We start from the raw sequence: 25561 nt of genomic DNA on the forward strand, positions 1-25561 counted from the left end.
GAAATACACGTAGGCCGCTCCCCCAGGCCCAATCGCGTGAATAACTTCACGCGAACCCCTGTGATGCACGTACCCTGCTGAAATCGCGTGTTAGACTTCCCGCGCACCCCGGTATACACGCACATGTATTTTTTGTCAGCGGGTGTCCGTGTTTGTGGGTACCCCTTTGCACGTCATTTTTCCTGGAGGGCCACAGTATGGGACATTCATCATGGCAGTATATAGGTGCTATTTGTTGGCACACCTTTTGGCGCACATTTCTTACAGCCGCAGAGACGCTACCGCCTGCTTTCTTGTGGCGGTCGTGTTTGTGCCTGTGCGCTGGTTTGAGCGTGCGCTTTTTTGCCCTATTCCATTCCATGAATACGTGTTGTAGGCGAGCGTGTGGGCGTTCCGGACACTTGTGCCCTGTACTTCCCCCGTGACGCCCACGTTTTGGCAAGTTGTTCCCCATTCCGAGTGTTACGCCCGTGTTCCGCCTACTTTTGTTGCGTGCGCCGCGCTATGTGCGAATTTCGCTGTGGCCTGTGCGATTTTCGCTGTGACCTGGCGCACGCTGTTAGATGGCCTGTGCGCCAACGTGCGCCGCGCACTTTTTTATTGCACATGCGCTGGTTTTCTCGCGCACGGCCTTCCATGAATCGACGTGCGCTGCTTTTCGTGCGATTTTCGCAATTGCACTGCGATTTTCGCTATTCCACTGCGATTCGCACGTTTTTGCCCACTTGCGCCGCGCTAATTATTCCATGAATCGGCCTCATAGTGTTTTTGGAATAAGACGACAATTGGACTACTGTGCTGGAATGGTGAAATTCACTATAAACTCACAGGAAGATCCACAAGAATTTCTAATGTACTTACTACAAGTACTGGAAAACAAAAACATACCTATAAATGAAATCTTTCAGATTTCATACATGTGGAAACATACATGCACTCTCTGCAACAATGTGACACAAGAAGAAATCCCCAATGAACGCTTCATATATATATCAATACCAAATTGTGAATCCATTCCATTTCAGCAACTTCTACAAAATGCAAACCATGGTAGATTATGCTCTACCTGCAATTGAGATAATCGCTCCACGTTAGTAATACAAACACATAGTAAATACGTAATACTAATGCTTCTACGTTACAATGCAGATGGTACCAAAAACAACTGCAAGCTGACTGGATTCACACATGGTCAAATATCACTTGGTAAGAAAACCTTCACAACAATAGGGATAATCTACCACGCAGGAGCCACAACCAATTCAGGGCACTACACTGCATACATAAAAAAGAAATGTGGATGGTTTGAATGTAATGATAGTACCATTACTCTAAAGCAGAGATTACCAGCAAATCTTACAAACACTTATTTGATGTTCTTAAAACCAAAATTGGATAAATAAACTGTATTTAAACCTTTAAGTAAATTTGCGTTACAAAAATATAAACTGTTAGAATACTCCAAAAGCTATCTAACAGCTCAAAGATTCTACAACAACTAATCAGATAAATGAATACCACTAAATTAGGCCAAAAAATACACAGCTAGAATACGCCAATTGGTATCTAACTGTCCCAAAATTATAAATTTGTATTAAAATAATATAAACTGTTAGAATACTCCAAAAGCTATCTAACAGCTCAAAGATTCTACAACAACTAATCAGATAAATGAATACCACTAAATTAGGCCAAAAAATACACAGTTAGAATACGCCAATTGGTATATAACTGTCCCAAAATTTAACAATATCCAAATAGGTAAATCAAAACCACTAAAATATATTAAAAAAATAGACAGTTAGAATATGCCAATTGGTATCTAACTGCTCCAAAATTTTACAATATCAAAACAAAAGAAGAATCTGTTACTGCTCCAAAAAAAATATAACAAAGCAAAGTACAAAACATTAGCCAGAAACAACAAGTGAACACTGAAAACAAACAAACAAATAAACTGTAGCATAACAGAAAAAGGTTTTTTTTTAAATCCAACATGGATTTTTTTTTCTCCCACAGACCCAATGATTTTAGCAACAAATACAGAAACTGAGCAAATTGCACAGTACTCTTATTTGTACTCTACTAAATATGAGGGTCGAAAAAAAATAAAAGTATATTGCTTATACAATGTAATAAGTCGTTACAAAATACTAATACTAACATGCTATTTTCTTTTATCACAGAAATGAAGAAAAAAAACATGGACTCCCATTACTAGACCAAACAGTAAGTATACAATAATAAGGACAACCATATCAGCACATCACATCCATAGTATCTAATACCTTTCTTCCTTATACATTTGTTTTTCACCCAAACTTATAAACAAATATGAATGTGATATGCTGCGGTGGTTGTTGCCAGGGCATAGTGTCTTGGGTGCATGGCCAAATGGCCATACACCCAAGACTCTATGCCCTGGCAACAACCACCGCAGCATATCACATCCATAGAGTCAAACATTTCAACTATGATCTATGGGAAACTTTTAATGTCCGTGAACAATGTGAGTGTTCCTAGAACACTTTGAGCTTGCCAGCGAACAATACGGACACCGTTTTCAGGACACCCCCTACGAACATTTCAGAACAACGCGATAGTTCTTAGAACACTTTCAACTTAACGAACAATACGGACAGCGTCCTAAGGACATCCCCTACGAACATTCCAGGACACCGGAAGTGTTCTCAAAAACGTCTTCAGAACACCCCCATCTTGTTTATTTGCGAACAATTCAGGACACTGCGAGTGTTCTTAGGACACATTCAACTAGACAGAGAACAATACGGACAGCGTCCTCAGGACACCCCCTACGAACATTCCAGGACACCGGGAGTGTTCTTAGAACAGTTTCACTTTGCTTGCGAACAAAACGAACACATTTTGACTCCTTAGAACACCCCCTAGTCAGTTTATTTAGAACATTTCAGAACACCCGTGATGTCCGCAAACAAATCGAACACAAAAAGAACGTCTATCACATAAAAAACACAACTTTCATCCTATCTCACACACTCCGACCCTCCCCAAACACTCCTACACACCAACACACTCTACAAAATACACATTTTGAACAAAGTTTCACCGCGCTGTCCGGGACGTCCGCGAATCCAATATGGCGGGCGCTACCGAAAAATCTGACGCGCTTCACGCTCCACGCCGTCCAATCAGCGAACACTTTGCATGTCCGCGAACGTCACGCAACACGATTAGGACACTTTCCGCGGAGCGAACAGGGAAGTGTATCCGCAAACCGAACACAGATATCACTAATTTTTTTTAACCTACTTTTTGGTCATTTAAAAAAAAAACTACTGGACGAATTTTCACCAAATTTGCAAAAGCACGCTTTCAGGACCAAGCCGCTGATCCTAGTCCAAATTTGGTGGAAATCCGTCCAGCGGTTTGGCCTGTAGACGCGAGCAAATTTTTTTTCCCATTCACTCTATGGAGAGTGACTATAATGTATACAAATATGAGCATATAGAGGGAAGGTAGAGTAATAAAAACTAAAACTATGACAAAGTGCTGATACCATAATGATTATCTTCATGCACAGAAAGGATTCCTCTCTTTCAAGCATGTATCTTCCGCTACGTACATGTTTCATATATGATGTGACAGGAACCCAAGTCTACAAGTATAGTACCTTTTCAACTTTTACTTCCTGACTGTTACTGCAGAAAACTATGTGGCTTCGATATGTCAGTAAAGGATAAAAAGGGAAAGCCAGCTATGTGATGTCAACGACAACAAAGACAAATGCAAATTGCTGAATATTCTCTAAACATTTGATGTCAAATAAATGTACTTTGCAACATTTACAATCTTGCTCTTTGCTTTTAAATCACAGTTTCATATTCTGAATTGCGGCGCGCTGTGTTGTGACATAATGTGTGTTGTCTTCCGCGTTTTGTGTAAAGTCGCATACTACTGCAGACGACTGGGCGCGTTTCATGACGCACCCTGTAACGTCACAGAGAGAGGCGGGGAATATGAATGCTTTGATAATATCAGGCTTAGTGGAGGGAGATATGATTTAGTGTCGCAAAAGCAAGTCAGCCAGGTCAATAGCGCCAGTCATAGGATTATCGCATAATGTCGACGCACACCAGCCGGATTTATCGTTTCTTTAGTGGACAAAAAGTCGCTTGACGCTCCTAGGAAATTGTACTATTAGCGGACAAAAGGAGTGCTCTTAAAACACTTTCACCCTGACAACAAACAATACAAAAAACGTTCTCAGAACACCCCCATTTTGTGTAATTGCAACCATTTCGGGACACTGCGAGTGTTCTTAGAACACATTCAACTAGACAGATTACAATACGGACAGCGTCCGGAGGACACCCCCAGTTTGTGTATTTACGAACAATTAAGTGCACCGCGAGTGTTCATAGCTCATTTTTACCTTCCTTGCGAACAAAAATGACACATACTCCGTCCTCTAAACACCCCACCATTTAGTTTATTTACAAAATGTCAGAACAGCCGTGTTCTCCGCGGACAAATCGAACGCAACAAAAAGGTCTAGCACATAAAAAAACAAAGCATTGAACCTATCTCGTACTCCCCCACCCTCCCTAAACACTCTTACACACCAACACACGGCACTAAATACAATTTTTTATCCACGTTTCACTGCGCTGTACGCGGTCGACTGTGAATACAAGATGGCGGGCGCCACAGAAAATCTGACGCGCTCCACGCCCCTCGCCGTCCAATCAGCGAACACGTTGCATGTCCGCAGACATGACGCAAGCCCACGGGCCAATCGGGGTGCTGTCCGCGGAGCGAACAGGGAAGTCCGTCCGCGAAGCGAACGCAGATATCACTAATTTTTTTGCCTTACATTTTGGTCATTTTTTAAAAAACTACTGGACGGATTTACACCAAATTTACAAAAGCACGCTTTTGGGACCAGGCCGCCGCTCCTGCCGCAAATTTGGTGTAAATCCTTCCAGCGATTCGGGCTGTAGCCGTGCGCAAAGTTTTTTCCCATTATGTCTATGGGGAAAAAAAAAGTTTTGGGACCCCCCGTATAACTTTGCCCCCCCCCCTGGACGAATCCTCACCAAACTTTGGAAAAAAATTCAGAGTGACCCAACTACTTTTTTTTGCAAAGTTGGGTGAGGATCCGTCCAGGGAGAGCGAAGTTATAAGCCGCCCAAAAAGTGCTCTTCCTATGGAAACAGCAACTTAACCATAACTACATGGCCACTAACGTGGCCATGTAATAACACATCAACCATTCATTTAAATACAATATGTTCTAAAATGGAATATACCAAAAGAAGAAAGATAGGCTTCCAACGTGGTTACCTCACAGAAACTCCGCAACTAAGAGCAACAGCAGATCTACAGACCAGTAAGAACACACCTTACCAGAAGCTAGTAAGTGTACTTCATTTTACTCATATATTTCTAAAATTTCTGTATTAGATACAAAAAAAGTGATAATATTTTTCTCACAGAAATGTCTAGTACTGTGGAATGGCTAGAGGAGCATTTCCCACGTGATGAAACGTCTGAAGATAGTGAACCTAATGGTAGATACTTTTCTATGTAAACCAATTAATAAATATTATTTATATACATTTAACATACACATTTTTATTTTTGTACAGACCATACAAACATTGAAAATAGTAAACTAAAAGAAATATTGGATAAGACTCTCCAGCGCATGGAAGAGAAAATTGACATACTCATGGAAAATTTCAACAATTGAAAAAACTTTGCGGAGGATCACTTGAAAGAAAAAACTAGATACCATTGTCCGACATGTACCTGTCCCCCCTCACCATATCCCAGTCAATTATCCCCAAACCCTCTCCATGAACAAAAACGTTTTGATGAGACTTCCATCCCTTCACCTCATATGAATCCTCTTGAAACCCCCAATTCTCCTATGTTTGTCTCAGTTTCTGCTTCGCCTTATCTGTCATAAATTTAACATCCATATATAATAAAGTAAAATGATTATATTGTGTCCTAATTCATTTCTTGTTTTTAAAAAAAAGCAGTTGAGGTGTCCGCAGACAGTGCGGGTGTCCGCAATGTCTGTAAAGAAACTAAAATGGGGACATCCTAAGGACACTATACATGTCCGTACTGTTCGCTAGCAAGTTGAAACTGTTCTAAGAACACACGAGATGTCCAGAATATCCGCAATTAACCAAAATGGAGATGTTCTAAGAACATTATGCCTGTCCGTAATGTTCGCAAGCAAGTCCAAACTGTTCTAAGAAGACATTCGGTGTCTGGGATGTCCGCAATCAAACAAACACACGCGGTGTCCTGAAAAGTTCGTAAATAAACAAAATGGGGGTGTCCTGAGGATGCTAGACCTGTCCGTGCTGTTCGTAGGCAGGTTGAAACTGTTCTAAGAACACATCAAGTGTCCCGGGATGTTCGTAAATAAACAAAATGGGGGTGTCCTGAGGATGCTATGCCTGTCTGTATTCTTCGCAAGCGAGTTGAAACTATTCTAAGAACACACGCGGTGTCCTGAAATGTTCGTAAATAAACAAAATGGAGGTGTCCTGAGGACGCTATGCCTGTCCGTAATGTTCACAAGCGGATTGAAACTGTTCTAAGAACAAACGCCTGTCCGTAACTATTCGTTTAGCTTGTGTCACACTATCAATTAGTTTCAGGACCCAAACAGTGTCCGTAGAACACCAACGCGCATGCGCAAAACAGTTTCAGTGCATTTGGTGTCCTGCAGACACCCGTTCCCGTCGCGGACATGTTCGCGAAGCCATCATGTGACCGCGCCCACGCTGAGCATGTGTTCTGACTGCGGACACTGTTCATGTCCCCGAACAATTTAAAACAACCTTTTCAGGCAATCCACAATATTTTCAATAATAAATCACCATAGCACAAGTCCCAGACAGTAATCCTGACTTACTTTTTGGGACTTTTTTAACCTTTTTTTGGTGTTCGATCTGTCTGCAGACAGCGCAGGTGTCCACGAAGTGCGCACAAGCACCCCTATAAAAGGCCACACCCCAGAGCTCATCCTCATTGTGTTTCTGGCAATCTTACAAAACACAGTGCATTTTTGCTGCCAATTTTCCAGATTTATTTCTGAAACCTGATGGCATCCATAGCTGCACTACTGCCACCTGGTGCTACATCTGCCTCAGCACCACCCCCACCCCCTCCACCACCTCCCCAAGGGCCTGAAGAGGGGAACAGGAGTGAGGATGCAGAGAAGGATGAAGAGGATGACAAGAATGAGGTAGTGGAAGTCCCTACTTCCAGCACTCACCGTGAGTCTTGGGTGTGGTGGTTATTTACCATTCATGGTAAAATACCTAAGGTGCGTGCGAACAAAGTCACCTGCAACCAGTGCAAAATGGTACTGAGTCGCGGGAGGCCTGGTTCGTACAGCTTTGGTACGACTACTATAAAACAACACCTTAGGTCGTTCCACGGTGGGGCCGTTCGCAAGGTTGTACCTTGCGAGGAGCGTAGTAGGTTGACTTCCTCTACTACATCCTCCGTTTGTGATCCTGTCACCACAAGGAACACTCCTGTGGTACAGCGTATTCCTCCAGCTGCCTCACAGGCCATTTGCAATGCTGATGACCCTTACCTTTCGAGGGTCTCAGTTGTGTGTATGTACTGCGACGCAGTACTCTGCAGGGGGGAGAGACTTCGAAGTGCTTTTGAGACTCTGGTCTCAGAGCATGCGAAGACCTGCTCACTACCTAAGTAAGGCCCCACCCTACATCTTCCTCTCTCCACCGGCCTTACTTATCCCCATGGTTGGTGTCCCCACCTTACCCTCCTTTTCCCTCCTCTCCTAGTGTGTCGTGTGTAAAAAAACAAAAAAAATATAAAACAAAAATAAAAAAAGGCTCTTTTCAGAGCCGCCTTTCACAGTTTAAAAATAGAAGTGGAAAATAAATGGAGCAGGGCCTTGTGTATTTTTTAGAAGTCCGCGGACATCTAAAATTTTGGGGTGCTGCCCTATCATAACCATTGCACTTTTGTCTGGGAGGAAGTGCTGGCTCTGAAAAGAGCCTTTTGGTGGTGTGTGTTTGAAAAACTTGAAATGGTCAACACCTACCACAAAATGGATGGTTGTAATTCCAAAAAAGGTCGCAATGCATTTTGTACATTTCTCAGAAAAATCTGATTTCAAGCATAAGTAAGATGGACTCCATCTCTGCGAAAAATGTATGTGCTACGAAAAATAATATTTTCATTGTGAAAAGAGGACATGCCAACATCTCTTAGAAAGGCACAAACATCCTTATTGACATTGCGCCTCGCTTTCTCCATTTGTGACCAAATGAAGAAGAACGCAGCCACATTTGTCTCTGCGCAATCCAAGAAAAAATTACTTGAGAATTTGGAAACATGTCCATGACCTTCCCAAGTCCTTCTTTCATTGCACATTGCAAAGAAATTCCAAACACATGTCCTAAACTATTCCCTCCACAATGAATTATCATTATGTCTGGATGATGCTCTGTCTCCAAAGTAGCACAGAGAGGTAGCAAGTCCAACCACTTCATTCCACGTACTCCATGCCAGTGCACTTCCACATGTGGGAATCCAAGATCTACAGCTACTCCACAGCTTTCTGCATGCACCTTCAACCAATGTATCCACAAGTCTCCCAAAATCCAAACAATCTGTTTTCTGAAACACACAGCCATAGCTATCTGTTCTTCTCTCAGGAAAAAGAGTATCTGACAAACTCTCTCCTGGCACAACACACCCACTAAACTTTACTGACCAATACCTTGCTCTGCACATTCCCATTTGCATGCCTCCCCACCCCAATATCCCCGTATGTAACACGCGATGTCCGCGGACTACAGCCATGTCCGTGGACATATCGTAACATGGACAGCCCTTCTACCATTTCCACTTCACTCTCTGTGCCATTCCCTCATTGGATATAGCTAAGCAGTCACACGACCATCCACCAATCACATCCAAGACCTCTACATCTAACTCCATCATCATAGATCAGCACTTCAAATGTACTGCTAATCACTCTGAGTACAAGTGTCTTATCATTGGAAAGCACCTACGAAAGAAATACTGTACAAGTCTCCAAGATTTCTACTTGCAGCTGCATGGATATCCATATGCATGAACACAAACTACAGGTATGCATATTTTCTGTATAGTACATGGAGAATTCATATACATTCATATAAACAGATTAACTGACTTTTAACTTGTATAACCTATAAAATGAACTTACTGTCATTTTTCCCATCTGCTATAATCAACTGTCACTTCCAAACCTATCTGCTATTTACATTATTTTACACACACATTTGCAAAGCATGTTGAACTAACATATTCAAAGTAAAATATAAAGACTGCACATAGTCAAACAAAATTGCATGCACACACTATGTTCCAATATCAAACAACAGACTGTACAAAAACATAAAAACCAATGTCTAAATTAACATCAGTGCTATAAACACACAAAATTACTAATTTGTTTCCTTTACAATTGCAGTGAAGACCACTCTCCTGAAAAGCAGCAGCAGAATTTAAAGTACAAACAACAACTAAGAAGAAACCTGCTCATTCCACAAAAAAAGTAAGTTAAATACCACCATAATATTTTTACTATTACTCAAACACACTCTGGGGTGAATTAATGCTATTTCTGCGCCTAAAAACAGAGATTGTGCACCATTCTGTCCACAAATCCCCATTTGTTAAACAGAGATTTACAGGCAGAATGGCGCACAAATCCCCATTTTTTGGTGCACAAATGACATAACTCAGCTGCTAGAATTTTAATATTATAGAACAAAACTGTTTTAATTCTATACCATTAGATTTACTATTTGTGCTTCTCCTCACCACTAGCTTACTTTCTACTGTCATCTGAACCACAGTTTAGTTGCACATAAATTCAAGAATACTCATCCCAACTAGTTGTAGTTGCCCAATGCAAACACACCATCACATACATCTTTATCATCATACTCAGACACTCATGCACACAGCACACATAAATTGCAGAACACCCCAATCCATACCTTCTTTATTTCTTTCAACAGACCCTAAAGAATGACTACCAAAAATCAAGTCCGTAGAAAGCAACGCAGAAGTAGAGCAAATGAAAATAGAAGTGTCCAAAAAAAGCATCCATCTCTAGCAGAATTTGTACAAGAAGTTCAAACAAAACTAATACAGTAATTTAGCGAAACAAAAGAAGCTTCAAGTACAGAAACTTTGCCTCCTGTATCAAAATGTAAAATGAAACAGAAAACGATTAAGAATTCAGCTACCACTACTGCTAAAACTGTTCCTATAAACCTTGATATAGTGCCAAGTAAGCATACCAAAAAAAGTGTTTTAGCAAAAATGTTCTGCCACAGAGTCCTTCAAAATCTTATAAAAACAGGAGAGAAATCATGCACAACCCTTAAAACCTACCGTAGAAAATTAATCTTAGAAGCTTTGATAGACAGTGCAATATTTTAATGAAGAAGCATACAAACAAAAGCAAACAAATACAATTGCCATACATAGCAGTGGACTAGGCTACGAAAAAGTTAATATAATGGAACAAGAAATACTGCTTACAAAAATATCCCCACAAAACTTAGAATTACCTCTCCATTCAACTGAACCAGAACGTCTAGTATACAAATGGCCATGCACGTCAATGTGTAACATTCCCAAAAAATCTTTCAAGTCTTTGTGCCAATTCCTCAATCAGTATGTGAAAGGCAAAGACAAAATCAAAATAAAACTACTGCAAAATATGGATACCTGTCCAGTGCGCAAGTACACAGGACTACAAGGACATTCATTAGCCTGCATTTCAGGACCTACTTGCAAAACCACCTTCCATCATATCAAAATTATATCAACACATAATTCAACTATAAGAAATCTAGTCTATAAACTGTACTATGCTAAAAGTCCTGCTTTAGCACTAGCCAATTTAAATAACATTCTTCTACATGGTACAGCAAAAGATCTACTTGAATAAATCGACTATATCCAGAAAAAATATTTTGGAAGTGAAAGCCACTTATACAATGAAATAGCTTTACAGCAAATTAGCAACAATTCTACGCATGGCAACCTTCTACTACACACATACAAAAAAGAAATACTGAAATTTAAATGTACATCTGCTGAAGTACCAAACCATGTGTGTGTAATTTGCCGCAGAACTTTTTATAAAAGTAACACAAAAACTGTAGACTTAACACACAAAATAGAAGACAATGAAGATTCTAAATGGTTTGAATTAGCTCTCTACCTTGTAGCAGAAAACAAATACAAAATAACTGACCCCTTAATACTTTGCAGTTACTGCAGTACAAAACTTAACAACCAAACTCCTTCACGTGCTCTCACAAATAATTTGGAATTATTCCCACTACCAAAACCCCTACAACAACTCAATTTATATGAGAGCATCATAATTCAAACAATACACCCCTTTCAAGCAATAATATGCCTTCAACCAAAAACAGCAAAATTACCTCCCTCTGAATTGGTGAAAGGCATTCGTGGCAAAGTAGTGCATTTACCATTAGATCTAAAACAAAATGTGCACACTCTGGGAGTGCAACGTCCAATGGAGCAATCTTTAATTATCTTAGTAAATGGTGTACTTACAAAAGACAAAAAAAATTGGCAACAACTGGTAGACTTACATAAAGTTAGACAAGCCTTGCAATATCTAAAAGACAGTGGGCCTTGGATGATGGCGGAATTACCGCCCCATTACAAGGTTGGCGGGGCGGTAATACCCCATTCACCATGGCCCCTTCCCCATTCCCATTTTTGGCCCATAGGGCACAATGGGAATGGGGAAGGCGCTAATTACGGCACCGTAAATTACGGTGCCGTAATTAGCACCAAGGTCGCTTAGCGCCTTGGACTTTAACGCCTGCAAAAAGCAGGCGTTAAAGTGGGAATCTGGCGTTAAGGGTTTAACGGCGCCGCAGCCTTTAACGGCGCCGTTAACCCCTTAACGCCAGGGTTGTAATGAAGCCCAATGAATACTAAAAAGAAATTAATATTGAAGAAAACTTGAAGGAAACCACTGAAATAATTCAAGAGTCACCAGAAACTAGTCAATTTCAGCTTCTAGATCCTGCTACAGTATCCAATACTTTAGACCATTATACAATTCATCCATTGCACTCTAATGACACCGTAGAAGATGCACTAGAAACGTACCAAATGCGACAAACAAAAGGATCACCAATCAGCATATGGGAAAAAAGTATAGAAGCACAAGCTTTTCCTCTACTCTTTCCTACTGGCAAAGGAGGAAGGTACGATGATGGACCTATTCAAATAACAGCATCAGAATACTGCTCGTTGGGGGGCGCTGTTGAGCAGCCGGCAAGATGGCTGCCTAGCTTTCCAGTTCCGTGACCCGACGGCAAACTATCCGTCGGAATCAGTGGATTTCTTCATCATCCAGCGCTGGGGACGAGCGCATTGTGCTGCATACTGCCTGCCCCGTGTATTGACCCGTGTCCTGGCAGAAATCAGAGCTCCGGGACTGAGGGAGACCCCTTCTCCTTTGAACGACGCGCCCGGCAACTGCGGCCTGCTGAGCTTGGGGCGACTGCTGCGGACCCTGCCCCCTGAGGCCTGCCGGCCCGACGGGCTGCTATCTCTTGCTGCGCTGCAGCGGATTACTCCCGCCCTGCGGCGGTAAACGTTGGCATCCAGGCGCCGGGCCCGAGCTCCTCTCTGCCCTCCCTACTGCACGCCCTCTCCTCAGCGCGTTTCTGGCCCAGCGCCTCCTCCTCACCCCCGTGCGGCCTGGTGCGCTGCACGCTACTGCGGGCTCGTGCGGCCCGTCCTCTCCGCCCACCCCTGGAGGGGGGACCATGCCACTTACCGTGACCGCCGGATCCCTGGACGCTACGCCACGGGGGCGGCTGGAGCGCGCCCCCCGCACTGCTGTCTTCTCCCGGACCCGTCAGGAGATTTATACATTGGATCATTGGCTCCCGTGGGGGCCGCTCTGGGGTCCTACCTCCCGGGGGTGCATCTGCACCCACCCCCCCCCCTCCTGGCCCCTCGGGCTGAAACTGCAACACCTGCCTGCACATCGCCATAACTGAGACCTGCCTGTGGTCTCCACGCTCCGGTCCCTGGCGGCCAGGTCGACCGGGACCCTATGGGGACGGAGACCTGACATCCTGCCTGCAGGTGAGAGGTTTGGGGCCTGGGACTGCCTTATACTGTGCCCCTGGGGGGACCACTCGCCCACACTCTCTGCACACACAAGGTCCACGTGCATAGTAAACTTTCCATGGAGTGAGCGGCTGCCGGCCATCAGGCCCTTCATCATTCACGCTGGCTTGTTTGGGCGGCCCCCCTGTGCTTCATGATCCCACTGCTCCTCTCGCATGGGCAGCCACTCATTTTTGCTTGGCCTGGTTCACTGCCTGGGCACCTCTGCGAGACCCTTGGATTGCGCACCAAATCACTGGAGCCCTTCGACTGTGTCCCTGGATTGCGCTGCCTCACGCCAGCTTCACTCTGCCCGCTTGTCCTACGCTGGTGCGACCCCGGGCGCTTCACCACCCCCCTCTTCTCACACTGTGCAAATACTAGCCGCACCTAGAGGTCACCAGGTGCCCCTGACTGAGCTGCCCTTCACTGCTGGTTCTCGCTACCTGGCCCTAATCTACCTTGGTGGCATGCGCCGCTTGTCACTCGTCTTCCCAGGACGTGGCCACTCAAAGCACTTTGCCTGCCCCCCCAGGGTGGACCTGTAGCCCTTGAATCTACCTGGTCGGAGTACTCTTCGCCCCAGACCCCACGCATTAACCATCCCAGAGCTGACCGGGACCCGAAGACCCTCCCTGGACCACACTGGTAACATACTGCACTACCTGCCCTGCTGTTCTGGGTGTGCCTCCAAATATGTCCGGCAATGCTCGTGGGGCTAACAAGGCTGGAGCGATGGACAAGTTTGCTAAATCACTTGCTAAACAGGATCAGGGAGGGGCGGCCCTCCCACAGGATGACCCAGATGTACCCTCATGTTCTCCTCAACCCGGCCTCATGACGCTCATGGAATCTATGGCCAAAAACTTTGCAGCATTTCACGAAAAATTAGATGACATAAATGCAAATGTTGCCTCACTACGTACTAAGCTGGACCAACATGGCACTAGGCTGGTCGAGGCAGAGACCAGGATTGGAACCACTGAGGATGAGGTGCACGTGCTCCAGGGCACGGTCTCCGACTTGGTGCGGGACATGAAACAGGTCAAAGCGAAGTGCGATGACCTAGAGTCCAGATCCCGCAGGAACAACATCCGCATTGTGGGGGTTCCGGAGTCGGCCCTCAAGGGCAAGATGGAAATCGCAGTCGAGACCCTTCTGAGAGACCTTCTGGGGAATCCACAACTCTCACCGTTCTTCACCATCGAGCGGGCCCACCGCTCGCTGGCCCCGCGCCCCAAGCCGGGTGACTTCCCCAGACCAATTATAGCCAAGGTGCTCAGCTTCAGGGATAGAGACCACATCCTACGTCTAGCCTGCGAAAAGGGGGAACTGAGATTTGAGTCCCAGACTATTCGTATCTTTCCCGACTTCTCTGTCAATGTCCAAATGGAACGCAGGCAATTTAATGGTGTGAAAAAATTGCTTAGGGAAAGGTAAGTGGAATATGCCATGTTGTTCCCTGCAAGGCTGAAGCTCACCCACCGTAATAAACTGTACTTTTTTACGGTCGCAGAGGAGGTGGCCAAATTTATTGAGTGCCATATTCCTGTCCCTGGTCCGGCAGACGATCCTGCTGACGAGGGTTGACTTGAACTGCCCTGCACTCATTACTTGAATCATTTATGGTGTCATCGCCACGTTTGCCGCTTGCAATTTCCTTGTCATTTCATGTATCCTTTTCTTGTGCATCCATTGACTGTCGTAACTTGATTTGAAAGCCTCATGAAATTCATACTGATCCCTAATCTGTGATATACTTGATACGGCACCTTGTCTGCGCTCTCCCATTTCAATACCCCCTGCTTAGTGTATTATATACTGGTGTTCCCTCTACTACTTAACATGGTTACCGCTGCACGGTATTTCGTGTAGTCCATCGTTCAACCGCCCAATCGGGCTCACGGCAGCAGCTACCCCCGCTGCAGTTGCAATGCCGAGTTTGGCTTGTTATGTTTACTGGTTGCACCCCTGTTGGGTGCGAGGGCCGGCCTTGCCCCGTTGGGTTTGGCACAGGTGCCCTGGAACTCTGGGTGGGCTCTTTGGCACTGCTCCGGTTGGGGGGGCAGTGTGGGAGGGGGTGGGGACATTGTTGGGGTATTATGGCAAAATTGGCAAGACAGTGGTAGCTTCTGTTACGATGCAACGGGCCACTGAACTGATGGCCGGCACTTGTGTAACATACTTTCTCATACACTACTCGGATCCCCCCTAAAGGGCTACTGAATGGCTATTAGGCTAATGTCTTGGAATATCAGAGGGCTCAGCAACTTCACGAAGGCACGCAGGATCACTGCTTATGTCCAGAGGCACGGGGTCAAAATACTCCTCTTGCAAGAAACCCATGCACTCGCTCATCTCTCATCCTCCTTTGCACCCTCATGGGGCTCCAACAAATACTACACGGTGTTCTCTTCACAGTCCAGGGGTATCCTCACCCTGATTCACAAGTCATTGGAATTCGCCCTTCGCACCAGCCACATTGATGGCCAGGGTAGATACGTCATCCTCCACTGTTTCCTTGCGAATACTGAATGCCTTCTGGTCAACACATATGCCCCATGCATCGATGCGCCCGATTTATTTTACCACATCCTTGACATCCTCCTTAGATATGTTGGGGTTCCTGTTATCTGGGGGGTGGGGGGGACATGAATCTTATCCTGGATACTGACTTGGACAGATCCGGTGTTGCGCCTAGAACTCTGTCCAGAGCCGCTCGTCGCCTCCATACACACATGATCACTGCTGGATTGGTAGATGCCTGGAGAGTACTCCACCCTTTGTCGAAAGAGTTCACGTTTTACTCTTCTGTTCACGACAGCCACTCCAGGATTGATCTTTTCCTTCTCTCCGCCGGGCTCATGGGCAAAACGCTCACCACACAGTTTCTCCCACGCACACTGTCTGATCACTCCCCGCTCATACTGGACATTGCCCTACAACCGGCCCTCCCCCATCACTCCAACTGGCGGTTTAAGTCAGATGCACTGCACGACATTATTTTCAAGGCTGACATTCTCGCAGACATCTCCTCGTACTTTGATAACAATAAGCGCCACGATACTACGGGTGGGGTGAGATGAGAGGACTTTAAGGTTTTCATCAGGGGCATGTGTATCTCCAGGGAGGCTGGGGTCCTGAAGGACATTAGAAATTCTCTGCGCCGTTCTGAGTCCAGACTCAAGGAGCTTGAGCGCGAATATGCGGCCACTCCCTCTCAACCCAAGCTCGTGCAAATACGAACTGAGCTGGATGCGTTTGAGTCCTTTGCTCTCAGCGAGATACAATGTCTTGCCCGACCAGTTGCAGCTCGGAAATATGGTGAAGGAGAGAGGCCGAGCCGTACCCTAGCCCGCCTCGCCCGAGCTGAGGGAGGTAGAGCTCGGATTGACAGTATCGTCGACAATGGCGGAGTGTGACATTGGTCCGACCGGCCCATTCTTGAGACCTTCGCAGATTTTTATGCGACCCTTTACGCCCAACAACCAGAGCACAGCCCACAGGACCTGGACGATCTCCTGGACCGCATCCCAATGTCCCTTATATCTCTAGCCACTAAAGAACAATTAGATGCACCCTTCACCCTTGACGAGATCACCGCTGTCATTTCCGCCCTCCCTAAGGGTAAAGCCCCCGGCGCTGAAGGCCTAACCGCCGAGTTCTATCAGGAACATGTTGCCCTCCTTGCTCCACGTCTTCACGAGGTCTGGGAGGAGTCGCTGAGTCTATCAACCCTCCCCCGATCCCTCCGCAAGGCTGTCATCACTGTGCTCCCCAAACCGGGTAAGCCCTTGGATGAATGTGGCTCCTATAGACCTCTGTCCCTCATCAACACTGATACCAAAATCTTCGCCAAAGTCTTAGCAAATAGGTTCCTCCCCATCATGAAATTCCTGATTCACCCAGACCAGAGTGGTTTTGTCCCTGCCCGCTCCATGGCATTAAACATTCGGCGACTGTTTAACGTTCTCTCTAGAATAGACCCTAAAGCCAATGCTGTGGCTGTGACGCTGGATGCCCAAAAGGCGTTCGACATGGTCTCGTGGCAATACCTGTCATGATCTCTGCTTCCAAAAGGTCAGGGTTTTCCCAACTCCCTTGGAAGCAGATCCATAACCCAGGTTCCGAGGGCCAACCAGTCCCAATTGGGACCTTTTGGACCCAGTCCTGGTGCCAGTGGCACCAGGCTCATAAATATGCCCAGTCCCAGCGCTGGAAGCGCCGGGCTCATAATGCTTGGGTGGACTTACCTGCAGCAGACCATGCTGCTTACTTGCCTGCCAGCTGAGCCTCTGATCCTCTTCTGTTTGGAACTACTTTTCCTGTTGGGTGGGGCAGGAGCCACTCCCTAGATTCAGAACACTGGAACTCTTCTGGAAAGCAGGAACTCTTTTCTTACCTAGGCGTGGCTGTGGAAGGAGACACCTAAGCACTACAGGAGGCTATTTAAACCACACCCGGTGGATGAATCTTGCTTTGCGTTATTCTGCATCCTCTGCAGCAGAACGCTCATCGTGTCTTCTGCATCGGATCCTGGGCCTAAGGAAAAAGGCTTACCATCCTGAATCCAGTCTTCAGCAACACCTATAAAGACAAGAAAGAACAGGTTAGCATTCCGGCATCTGAAAGACAAAGGCTTACCTACTCTTCGTGCGCTCCGGAGGTCTTCACACTGCATTCCGGCATCTGAAAGACAAAAGCTTACCGACTCTTCGCACGCTCCGGAGGCCTTCGGCGCTGCATCCTGCATCTGAAAGACAAAACAAGGTGCGTTTAAAGACATTGGGGAACTTTAATACTCACGTGCCATTACTCCTTTCCACATCAACCCCAGTGGGTATTCCGGCACCCTGCAGCCGCTCCGAACTCGTACCTGCAAAATAAAAGACAGTTAGAGCGCATCGTGAAGCAGGCAACAAGCGCTTACTTACGTGCTTCCAGGCGCTTCTATTCATCATACGGACTCCATCTTCAACTCACTTCAGCCCGTCATCCGCCATCGCCGGAACCTGCAAAACAAGAGACATCATTGCTAAAGACTTTAAAGACAATAGAATTACTCGAAACTTACCGTTCGTGCAGTAAACGACGGACAGCAGTCCTCTGAAGTCAAGAGGCCTGCGCTACCGATCCAGTGAAGAAACTGGTTACAGCACCCTGCCCCGAGGCAGATGGAGAGCTCGACATTCACTTACCTAAGGTGAGAGCGTTAACCTTTGGGGGTCTACAGGAGAGCAAAAAGGGAAGAGATAGGGACACCCAATAACCCCAGTTCATTAATCCCATATTTTCTGTCTGCAGACATCTTACTCTTGAAGTCAGGCATACAGTGCACAGAGGTCCAGCCCAAAGAGCCAACCGGGTGCTACACATCACCTTTGAAGATACGGTAGTCGCCCAGTCAAGACCGGCGCCTCTGCGAGAATCAGGTGAGCGTTACAATACCTTTGGGCGGTGCTGGAGAAGATGGGGATCGGCCCATACATGATGTCCTGCATTAAGTTATTGTACACTGACCCCGTGGCCAGGGTCCTGGTTAACTCCCACCTGTCGTCTCCCTTTTCTCTCCACAGGGGCACACGGCAAGGATGCCCGTTTTCTCCCTTGTTATTCGCGATGGCCATCGAGCCCATGGCGGATAGCGTCTGAAAGAACCACGTGCGCAAGGGGATTCGCCTGCGGGATACCCCCGAAATTATATCATTGTATGCCGATGATGTGCTTTTCTACATCAGAGACCCCTCAGTCCACCTTGACCCGATCATGCGCGAAATTATAAAAATTGTTACATTCTCGGGCTTTACCATAAATTACACTAAGTCGGAAATCTTTCCCCTCACGCCCGCAACTCCCCAACCTACATGCGAATTTCCTCTCAAGTGGGCACCTGAGGGCATCAAATACCTTGGGATCCAGGTGTCCCTCTCAAAATCCTCATTACTGTCCGATAACTACGGGGCTGCTGCACAATACGCCGACGCAAGGATGGAAAGGTGGCGGAACCTCCCCCTCTCACTATCAGGGAGACTGTCCCTTATAAAAATGATTATAGTCCCGAAGCTTTTATACATATTCGCTAATGTCCCACTTTGGCCTGGGAAACAGTATTTTGTGGACCTGCATGCAAGGTGTGCCCGTTTCCTATGGCACTCTGGTGCCGTGCGCAGAAAGTGGCAACACATGACCCTACCTTATGAGAGGGGTGGCTTTAGCGCACCTGATCTCGCTCAGTATTGGATAGCCGCTCAAGCTCAGCATGCTACATATTGGTACCAGCACCAGGAACCCCGCCCCATGTTAAGCTTGAAACCCTGGCGACCGAGGAGGTGAACGTCATGTCATTGATCCTCTTTCACTCGTACCGCTCGGAGGCCCCCGCTGACCCAGTGGCCTCCACTATTAGGGCGTGGCGGCAGATTCTGAAGCCCGGCTCTGGTTCCCCCCGTATTACAAATGGCTTCCCCTCTGGTCGTTCCCTGGCCTCACCCCCACACAAGATAAGCTCCTCATGCGACACTGGTCGGACCTGGGATACAGATCATTCTCCGACCTGTTCCCTGATGGGAAATTCATCACCCCAGAAACGAGGAAGCCAGGGCACTCCAAGTCCTCACTGGAACTGCTACAATACTTTCATCTCAGAGCGGCGGTCCAAGACATGTGGCCTTCATATGCTGTCGAACCCTCTGAGTCCCCCGAGGTCTGCTACATCTCCAATTCCGCAGGGGCCAAGGGCATCGTGTCCACCCTATATAAAATGTTAATGGCGCGTGCTGTAGAAACCCCCCACACTGCTCGAGATGCCTGGAGCCGTGATCTGGGATTAGACATTACTGCCAAAATGTGGACTAAAATGTGCATGCATACACGCAAGGTTTCTCTCAATTCCAGAGTTAGATGTGTTCAATACAAGCTACTCAATCGCTTGTACTACACTCCCTATGCGATTGGGAGGTTCGCCCGCGACCAGTCCCACCCCTGTCAAAGATGCAGATCCACTGATGCGGACCACGCCCACATGTTCTGGTCCTGCGGGACACTGGCCCCGTTCTGGGATGCGGTGCTTGGGACCCTCTCCGAGATAGTGGGCTTTCCTGTCTGCCCTGACCCCCTGTCTCTTTCTCTTCGGTCTGTGGGAGGGGGCTGAGGTGAAACGGGAGGCTAAGTTTTTGAATGTGGCGGCGAGTGTGGCCAAGAAATGCATCCTGCAATGTTGGAAGCGCAGATCCCCCCCTTCCCTAGAAATGTGGCTGAAAGCCCTCACCTGGACACAATCTTGTGAAGACGACTATATTAACATGTTGCCCAGTAATGCTCAGCCTAAGAACATATGGACAGAGTTTTGTAGCTACCTGAATGGTAAGGTGGACCTGGAGCTTCTATCTTCTCCACCATCTCCGGATCCGAGGACGGTGCATACCACACCATAAACGCCTGTAGTGTTATTAACCTCTGTCTGAACTATGTGTGGACTTCTGTTTAACATGCCCTTTACTATCTACGATTTAAGTATGTAATGTGTGTTGTTGCTGTAACCTGTAACGTGCCAGTTACTACAGCTTGCCAATAAAGACAAGTTTAAAAAAAGAATACCGCTCGTTACGGATGTATTCTGAAGATCCCAGATTTAGACAAAATGTGGAATACATATTCCACCTACTCTTTGAAAGTGAACTAGCAACTCTATGTTACGGAGTTGCACACATTAAAATCAGGAACCACTTTCAAAATATATCAGCTACACAATTATTACAAAAAGTGTAAGAAAAAGATGAGGTTTTACAATCAAGTATTACAAATCTATTAGCAAACATGCATGGTGCTAAAGAGTACTGGTTCAGACGTCATGGAGATGTACATTGTATGATAAGAAACCTTGGCCCACCCACTTGGTTTGTTACATTAAGTTGTGCAGAATATTCATGGGAAGATTTACATGATTTCCTACGCATAGCAAACAAAAACAAAACAAACAGATATACTAACACCTGGATAACTTTATTCTCTAGATCCTGTTAATGTTTCAATATATTTTCATCACAGCTTCATTGCTATGCTACACTTTATTTGTAATAAAACTGTTCCTCCACTCAACACTTCTTTTGGAGAAAAGAATACCAAGCCAGAGGAGCACCACAGATCCACATGCTTTTATGGATTAAAGATGCTCCTAAATTTGGTCAAGAGAATGATGCCACTGTGTTACAGTTTATCGATAAATATGTCACTTGTGAAGTTCCATCGGAAGCAACAAATAGTAATCTTCATGCACACATTTTACAATTTCAAAGACAAATGTGGCAAATATTGTCGTCGCAAATACAAAAACAAAGGGAAATACTACACCAAATGCCGCTTTGGTTTCCCTAGACCAGTTACAAAAACAGGTCAAGTGAACAACTTCATGTCTTCAGTTAGACATACTATTAAAGGTAAATCACCTAAAAATACATATTACATAAAAAGAACAGAAGAAGAAAAATATATCAATGATTACAATGCAATCATTGCCCTCTTATGGAATGCAAACATAGATGTGCAGTACATTACAGACAATTCCACTGCAGTTGCACGATATGTTACAGCATACTTAACCAAAGCAGAAAAAACAGAGCTTCAAGACCTCTGGAATGACCTGTCATCAGACAAAACACTGTCTCAGAAATTATACAGATTGGGCATAAAAATGCTCTCCCATAGAGAGTGTGGCGCCTATGAAGCAGCAGATTGTTTAACCGATACTGCTTTGTATGGAAAATCTGAAAATATAGTATGGCTATGTCTTGGTCCTGCTAAATCTAGAAAAAGAGTTCTGAAATCATACGACAACATAGAAACAATAGCCAAAAATGATCCCAACAGCCAAGACATTTTGAAAAACAATTTGCTGGACACATACTACTCAAACAGAAGTACCACTTTGGAAACCATGTGTCTATACCACATAGCCCAAAACTTCACATACAAAAATAATATAAAACCAGATAAAAAAAAAAGGTAGATACAGAGTAACAAATTGTGAAGGCAGCTTAGTAAAACTCACCAAACCAAATGTAATTAATCATATCAAATTGTCATTAAAGACTCCTCAACATAAAGAACTATATTACATGTCCCTGCTACAACTCTTTAAACCATGGAGAAAAGAAGAAGAAATACTAGATAACTATGACTCATACGAAGATGCTTTCAAAGCAAATGAAAGCATTATAACTGATGTAAACTTTACACACAACAAACCAATGTTGCACAATGAACAGCAACACGAAGAAGAACTCCAGGCCCAACTAGATAAGGACACTCCTGACATTAGTCAACCTTCTGTAACAGGAAGCCAAGAACCCCTGGGACAGCCACTAATAGCAAATGAGGCAGAATTAGCTATGACAGAAGTAGAGAACACCATGTGTCAGTATGAAAATAAAGAAGACAACTATACTACAATCAAAACTAAACAATGAGCAGCGTAGCATTTTTCAAGAATTAACAAAAGAAATTGCACATGGTGTACAGCATGAAAATAAAGAATGCACCTGCCAAAATTACAAACCTATACTACTGTACGTCAGTGGTGAAGCTGGTTCTTGCAAAACATTCTTAATCAAAATCAGCAGCAAATTCCTTCAACAATTGACAAACAACAAACTGTCAGCTGTTGTCACTGCCCCCACAGGTTTAGCTGCCTACAACATAGGTGGTGTCACTTTACACCGATTACTACTCCTGCCAGTAGAACACCAAAACAAATTAGACTATTACAAACTTTCTACAGAAGCTGCAATGGAACTACGCAGAGTATTAAAACAAATGAAAATGCTACTAATAGATGAAGTGAGCATGGTCTCCAACCTAATGTTGGCTTTGATTCACCTCAGATTACAAGAGGTACTCAAAACAAACTACGAAGAGCTCTTTGGAGGAAAACACATTATTGTTTTCGGAGATCTTCTTCAATTGACACGAGTGAAAGGTGAGCCTATTTTTAAAACCTTAGGACACAACTCTGCCATAAAACTGTTGGCAGCATAGGAAATGTCAACCTTTGGCAACATTTCCAGTACAGAGAATTAACAGAAAACATGCAGCAATCTGCAGATCTCACTTATGCCAACATCTTAATAAGTATTAGAGTTGGTATACTATCTCAAGCAGCACAAGCAATATTGAAAACCCAGCACATTCATGCACTTTATGGCGATAATGCATGTGCTATGGATGTTATGGAACAATTAGCGCACAAAAATGTCAATTGTATGGCCTTAATGCCAACTCTTGCAAGCTGTTTCAAATTCAATGAAACAATGTTAAAAAAGGAAATGCAACCAATAATTGAAATTAGCGCCACAGACAAACTAGACGTACATGGTACGACACTACCCATGTGTGAGCAAGCCACAACAAGACTAAATAGTTTAGAAAATTCAATCTCCAACACAGCTGGATTGGAAAAAAGATTAAAATTATCTTTAAATTGTAGAGTAATGCTTAAATGTAACCTTGACGTGGATCAAGGACTAGCTAATGGAGCACTGGGTACAGTTTTTGGCTTTCAAACATACCCACGTGACCACAACATTCAGTTTATCAATATTCTCTGACAAACTTTCAGAAGTGAAAAGGATAGGACGCTCAACAGCTCGATTCCTTCAATTCAAAGAGATGTATGTACGCAGAGAACCATTTTCTCTAACACTTGTATACGCAGTCACCATTCATAAATCATAAGGTCTTACCCTAGACAAAGCATTGATAGATATTGGTAACAGTCTTTAAAGAAGGCGTGAGCTACGTAGCACTATCACGCTTACGTACACTCGACGGTCTATTTCTAATCAACTTTGATGCAAGTAAAGTAAACGCTGATATTCCTTGCATTTTAGAATACAATAGACTTCGTTCACTATACACCCCCATCTAAAAACATATCCTGTTCCACAAAAACTAAAACGTTGTAAAAGAAAACTAAATCAAACAGAAATGCAACAGGATATCACTGCAAATCCTCCAAAGAGAGTAAAAGAAACTAATACTTCATCAAGTATCACAAGCAAAAAAGAACCTATTTGGGAAAGTAAAACAGGTACTTCTTCAAAGAAGGAAGACAAACTCCAAAAAAAGCAATCAGATAGAGAACTACATGGTCCATTTAAACTTTCAAATATAACGGGTGTAAATTGCTACGCAAATGTAGCAATGAATATTCTATTTCAATTACCACCAATTGTTGACACAATTTACTTACACAGTACAGACCAATTGTGTTTGCAAATGTTAGTACTTCATAGAAACGCAACAAACAATCCTGACAACACGTATAGTGTTCATGGAATAAGACAATTGGACTACTGTGCTGGAATGGTGAAATTCACTATAAACTCACAGGAAGATCCACAAGAATTTCTAATGTACTTACTACAAGTACTGGAAAACAAAAACATACCTATAAATGAAATCTTCCAGATTTCATACATGTGGAAACATACATGCACTCTCTGCAACAATGTGACACAAGAACAAATCTCTAATGAACACTTTGTGTATGTATCAATACCTAATTGTGAATCCGTTCCATTTCAGCAACTTGTACAAAATGCAAACCATGGTAGATTATGTACTACCTGCAATTCGGATAATCGCTCCACCTTACTAATACAAACACATAATAAATACGTAGTACTAATGCTTCTATGTTACAATGCAGATGGTACCAAAAACAACTGCAAGCTGACTGGATTCACACATGGTCAAGTATCACTTGGTAAGAAAATCTTCACAACAATAGGTATAATCTACCACACAGGAGCCACAACCAATGCAGGTCACTATACTGCATATATTTAAAAGAAATGTGGATGGTTCGAATGTAATGATAGTACCATTACCCTAAAGCAGAGATTCCCAGCAAATCTTACAAACGCTTATTTAATCTTCTTAAAACCAAAATTTATTAACTAATCTGTACTTAAACATTAACAAAACTTCTATTAAAAAACTATAAACTGTTAGAATATGCCAACAGCTATCTAACTGCCCCAAGATTCTACAACAACTAAACAGATAAATGAATACCACTAAAGTATATAAAAAAAATAAACAGTTAGAATACGCCAACTGGTATATAACTGCCCCAAGATTTTACAATAAACAGTAAATCAATACCACTTCATTATAACAAAAAATAGACAGTTAGAATATGCCAACAGGTATATAACTGCTCCAAAAATCTGCAACAAGCCAACATATAGAACATTAGCCAGAAACAACAAGTAAACAGCGAAAACAAACAGACTGTAGCATAAAAAAAGGTTTTTTTTTAATCCAACATGGATTTTGTTTTGCC

Source organism: Ambystoma mexicanum, chromosome 8 (assembly GCF_040938575.1).
Source record: "Ambystoma mexicanum isolate Mex_15411 chromosome 8, UKY_AmexF1_1, whole genome shotgun sequence".
Lineage (NCBI taxonomy): Eukaryota > Metazoa > Chordata > Amphibia > Caudata > Ambystomatidae > Ambystoma > Ambystoma mexicanum.